General features: G+C 48.6%; 1 pseudogene; it reads right to left on the reverse strand.

Moving 5' to 3' along the window:
* Positions 1-4617: 4617 nt before the first annotated feature.
* Positions 4618-5533, reverse strand: LOC108633264 (annotated as a pseudogene).
* Between the last annotated feature and the right edge of the window lie 469 nt (positions 5534-6002).

A 6002-nucleotide genomic window follows, 5' to 3' on the forward strand; every position in this document is an offset into this window, starting at 1 on the left:
TTTATACAAGAAAAGACAATCTGCTCTGCTGTCCACAGCTGCTTCTGAAAAATAATTTTCATTTCAGTTTTCAGTGCCTGAGGAAGTATGAGCTGCAATCACTTTGGAACAGGAAGCAAACAATAATGGAATTCATTAGTGAGTGTTACAAATATAAACACCCTTATCATTGCCATTTCTTTGAAGATTCCTACATGAGGGAAAGGCACTTTTCATTTCCACTCTGACAGCCTCTCAGGCAAAGTGGCTGTATTCCAGCTCCCTGAGGTAGAGATGGATGCCCTGGAAATACTCCCGGGCAGGAAGTCCCAATGAGAACAGCACAGATTGTCTCCTTCCATCGGCTCCAGTTGTTTCAGGCTCTGATCTGGGCTGCAGAGTAGCACGGCTGTCCTCCGTGGTGAAGAGTTGGAAGCTCTGCTGGAGCATCAGATAGTGGTTGCAGGGGCCCTGAGTCATCTGCACTGGAGTGATCATATCTCTTTTCTGAGGAAATCTGAAGTGGCTCTGTCCTTTAGGCGCGACTGAGAGCGGATCCTTTGCATCTGTTTCAGGTGTTTGAAGATTTCCCTGTGTTTCTGGCGGTGGATCCCAGGCTCATTCCAGCGAAGAGAGCAAGCAGGGATGCAGCAGCTCCTTCCACCAGCAAGTGGATGTGGGCCATAGAGAATGTCAGTGCTTCTGCATACGGCCGGCAGGGGGCGCGCGAGCACCGCGAAACGATGAGAAAGAGCGCTGAGATGAACCCGCAGACCGCCTGCTTCTCCAGGCGAGCGCGAGAGCGCGCACGCTGTGGATCCATCGTTTTTGCTTTCGAATCGCAATCGTGGGAGAGTTTCAGTTGACTCTCGTGGGGCTGCTGGAGAGACAGGACGCAAAGATTCCACAGAGCTTTTAATAGGAGCACTAATTCAAGGGTGCGCATATCATTAGCCCTTTTGTGGAAAAGGCCTGGTTTCCGCTGTCCTGAGTCGGGAGCCAGAATCTTGCATTTTCGGAAAGATAGCATGAGTAGTGGGCTTTCTTTCCACATGTCAACCGGAACTGGAGGAACAGAACCCCCAAGGCAGGGGTTCGAGCTAGATGAGGCTGATTTTACAGATTGGCGCTCCCTTCAGGCGCGATGGAACCCACAGCTCAAAGGGACCGGCAGCGATGATGGGATTATTGGCGATGAGAGGATGGAGAGCCTTGTGCCCAAAGTGAAACTAGAGGGTGAGCAAGACACTACTGGTGCCGGCTCATATGGGCCGTTGCTGACCTAGTGAAACCCAGTGTCTGGGATGAGACAAGCAGCTGTGCCGCAATTGATTGGGGGTGGGAGGGAGCGTGGCGAACATCTTGGAATCCCGCGTTGGCTTGAAGACCATAAACTGTGGAAGGATGGGAGGGGGTCGTGCACCAGGTGAAACACGGGGGAGTGGGCGTTGCGCACACGGAGCGCGGCGGCTCAGAGACTATTCGCTGTGGGACCTGCTGGGGCGTTGCTCACACGGTCGAATCCCGCGGTGGCTAGGAGGCGCTTTGCTGTGGGATGATGGAGAGCGTTGGGCACCAAGTGGAACACAGTGGCCGCGATGAGACTATTGTCTTTACCACGACTGGGGGGCGTAGTGGGGGCCGGAATGGACGGTCGAATTTCGCGGTGGAGCCGAGACTATTCCCTGTGGGACTATGGGAGGGAGTTTGGAACAAAATGAAACACAGTGGCTACAATGATAGTATCGGCTACGGGGCGATACCCGGCGGTGGCGATGAGCCTATTTGCCCTGGGACAATGGCAAGAGTTGAGGTCCAATTTAAACCCCGCGGTGGGAATGAGGCCTTGGGTGATCTGAGTACTGGGCAGCTTTGAGGAAAAGTGAAACACCCCGGGGAGATGGGATTCTTGGCGATGGGAAGGCAGGACAGCGATGCGGTGCACAAAGGGGAAACTGGCGGCGGCTGTGAGCCTACAGGCGATGGGACCACGGGCGGACGTTGGGCATAAAGGGGAAAGTGGTGGTGGCTCTGAGAAGAGTGGACGGCGCTGCGGACAAAGTGAAAGGCAGCATCGGCGATGAGCCATTTGTTACGGGGACTATGCGAGGGCGTTGCTCATGTAGGGGAGCCTGGCGCTGGCCAGGAGACTCTTGCCTATGGCACGACGGGAAGGCGTTATGCACAAAGTGAAACGGCGGTGGGATGAGACCTCGGGCGATGTCCTTGGAGTTGAAGTGAAACACCGCTTTGCCGATGAGCCTGTAGGCGCTGGGACCATGGGAGGTCGTTGGGCAAAAAGGGGAAGTGGGCGGTGGCAAGGAGTCTTGGTTTTCAGAGGATAGACAGCGTTGGGGACAAAACGAAAGCCAGCAGGGGCGTTGAGATAGACAGCTTTGAGACTATTGGCTTTGGGACGATGCCTGTGGGCGATGAGACCTTGTCAGAACATCGCAGAAAAAAGAGAAATTCGGCGGTGGCTAGCAGAGTATTCCCTATGGCACGATGGGAAGGCGTTGCAGAGTGCATGTCAGCCCCGCAGGAGAGATGAGACCTTGGCCGATGGGACTGTCGGAGGGCGTTCCGGACAAAGGAGGACCCTGAAATGGCTGTGAAACTATCCATGTTTGCTCTGAGAAGTCAGAGGGCTTGCGGCAAGTATAGAACAGAGGAGGCGATGAGAATATTGGCGACAGGACGCTTGGACAGAGTCCTGCAACACGTGAAATCTGGCGGGGGTGGGGAGTGGGTGAGGCTGTTGCAGATAAGACGGTTGAAAGTGTTGCGGACAGAGTGAAAGCTGACTTCCCGACGAGACCAGAGGCTGTGGGGCACTGGGGGCGGTGTTGCACTCACATTAGATGCCGCGGTGGGTAAGATTATTCGCGGTCGGACGATGGGAGGGCTTTGCGCTGAAAGTGAAGCGCAGCGGAAGCGATGAGACTATTGGCTGTGGGTCGATGGGCGGGCGTTTCTCACGCAGGGGAGCCCTGCTTGGCTCTGAGACGAGGAGTCCGCGTTGCAGACAAAGTGAAATGGGACGGTGGCGAAAAAGTACTGGTGGTGGGACTATGGACAGCTTTGAGACAAAGTCAAACCCTGCGGAGGGATGAGACCACCGGACGATGGATGGGTGTGGTCCACACAGGGGACCCTGGAAGTGGCGACGAGACTATTCCCTGAGGCAGGATGGAAAGCCGTTGGGCACACAATGAAACACGGTGGCAGCGCTGAGGCTTTTGGCTTCGAGTTGACAGGACGGCTTCGCGGACCAAGTGAAAGCGAGCACAGGTGATGAGACAATGGGCTTGGGGCGATGGCACCGCGGTGTGGACAGAGTTAAACCCGGCGGTGGGGGTGAGACTGTGAGAGATGGGACGATGGGAGGACCTTGAGCACAAAGGGGAGCCAGGGGGAGTCAGTGAGGCTATAGGCTTAGAGCCATTTTGGACAAGGTGAGAAACAGCCAAGGCGATGAGACTGGCTATGGGACCCTGGGAGTGCGTTGCAGCCAGAGGAGAAGTCAGCGGTGGCCAGGAGACAAATAAGCATGGGACGGTTTGGGGGACTTTCTGGGGCTGAGAAGGAACGCGGCCACCACCTGGGTCAGGGACCAAAGAAGTGTGCGCCCCTGGAATGCTCTGGAATTTTCAGGGTCTCTCAAGGGTTCGGCCTTGAAGTGTGGGGAGTAAGTGTTGAATAGCTGAAAACTAGGAATGTTTTAAATAGCTCAGCACTTTATTTTTTTGAATTAATTTTATATTGAACTATATACTTATTTTAAATGAAATATTTCACGTTTCCAATTTTGTAATAAATTGATAGAAGGTATTTTAACTATTAAGCATAGAATATTAAAATATATTTTGTATATAACAGTAGCATTTTATTCAACTTTATTTAAACTATATTTTCTGTGTACTAAAACAAGTATTTAATATCGTTTTATTTTTCTATCTTTCATGGATGTAAAGTAAATGTTTTCAAGATGACTTTTCACTTATTTTTAATTGAGTGAATTAGCATGTTTGACAATTTCTAATGACCCCCAAGACAGTCTTAAGTAATTTTTGACTCATGTTCCTGAAACCTCTGAGGACTACCTTGTTGGAAATAATGGTTGGAGTGTACAAGCAACTGAGGACAGTTAGAAGGTCAGAATTTTTCATTTACTTTAGTAAGGATTTTATAAATTAGGTGGAATTTGCCAAATTTTATTGGCTTAAGAAGGCTTACTTTGTAAGACTCTCAAATGTAAAGTGGTGTACATTTTCCCCCAACTGAAAAAGAAAAGAGAGGACAAAAGCCCACATCATATAGAGGGGCCCTCTGGCATGAGCCGTCTGGTACATTTAAAGATGTGAACAAGACAAGCGCGGGTAGACTGTGTGGATACAGGGAGAGCATGCATATAACTCGGACATTCCACAGGGCTTCCTTGTATTTTAAATTCTTCAAAGGCAGGGGCCAGAAACGCTACTACTCTACAGGCTTGTTTTGCAATGAATGTCTGCAAGGTGCTCTGCAATTTTTAATCTGTGTTGTCACGAAAATCAAGTTGACATTGAAACTGCCACATTGACTTTTGTTTCATAAATAGTTTATTTCTCATATAAAAGTTTAAATAAATAAATAATGCATAAATCAATTTAAAAACAGCTTAGTCTTTAACCGTCCATTGAAATCAGTGCATTGCATTGTCATTTACTTGAAGAGCTTCTGCTGCTGAAGAGGCTCACCTCAAAGTCACATTGTCCCTTCCCAGAGCCACAGGTGGGAGATGTTCAGTCACGGAGGTAACCTGTTAGGCTCTTCAGGAAAGAAAAGTTCCTGAGCAATTGCATTTGCACGACTGTCCAGGCACACCTGTTGTATTCCTTGGACTTGAGGTACTGCCTGAGGTTGAAGTAATATTTCTGCAGGTGAAGAATGGTCGTGTCTCCCATAGTGGAATTTTGCTTCTGCATTATTCCTTCTGGATTGGTTCCAGACGATTCATCTGCCCATAGAGTTCCTCAAGGAGGTGCTCAATGATGGTGTCAGACCAGCCAGTGCTGGAGAAGTCTCTGGTGAGAATATTGAAGATGTGCTGGAGCATCTCATACATGACCAATACGGCATCTTCCTTCCGGAACTGCTGTTCTTGCATCATCTCCTCGGGGACCTGGAAGTCCATCCTGGCCTCCAGGCAATGTTGAGGAGTTGAAGGTAACTGCCACGGGAGGGTCTGACACACCTCAAGGCTCAGCCCTTGTTGGAATCGAAGCAAGCTGTAGCTCCTGCAAAGAGCTGTGGTGGAGAGACACAGCAGGAGAACCATCTGGAGGAGGCACCGGTAGGTCATGGTGAATCAGGCCCAGGGCTGCCTGTTCTGCTAGTAGGTGCTGAAGCTGAGTCTTCAAGAGTTTGCAGAGTGAATGTCCTTCCTCCTTGAGTGTGGGCTACTTATGCAGGATGGCTCTCCTTTCTTCTTGAGAGGAATTTCCCAGATTCGTTTCTCCTTTTTTTCCCCCCGTGTCATTTAAATGATCACTTACCTCTAAAACTCTTGTTCTTTTAAGCTCCTAGCTTTTCATACAGTCTGGAAGAATTTCTAATGTTTCTGTAGATTTTCAGTGAATTGCTAAATGCTAAAAAAAATAGCTTAGTCAATTTGAATTACAGCAGGTTTCTTTCATTGGGAAAAGATCTTTGTCTTTGTTTTTTCATATTATTAGATTCTGTGAAAGTGTCTTTATGTCTAAGAGTTTATGATTTTAGAAAAAAATATATTTTTATATCTAAAGTAGAATGGTATAAGCTAAGTTGATCTGAAATATTTTGTATTCCTCAACCATAAGCAGCTAGATATTGCATAACTTTATCAACCAAAATTTATTGCTTTATTGACAATCTCAAACTATTCCAGATATAAGTAAAAAGTAAAGATTAAGGAATATCTCTATGCAGGCAAATGAATGTTACACAGACCATGCCTTAAAGTCCATGATTCCTCTTATAGGGATCCTTTGTGACAATTACTG

The sequence above is a fragment of the Capra hircus genome, unplaced genomic scaffold, assembly GCF_001704415.2.
Source record: "Capra hircus breed San Clemente unplaced genomic scaffold, ASM170441v1, whole genome shotgun sequence".
In the NCBI taxonomy this organism is placed as follows: domain Eukaryota; kingdom Metazoa; phylum Chordata; class Mammalia; order Artiodactyla; family Bovidae; genus Capra; species Capra hircus.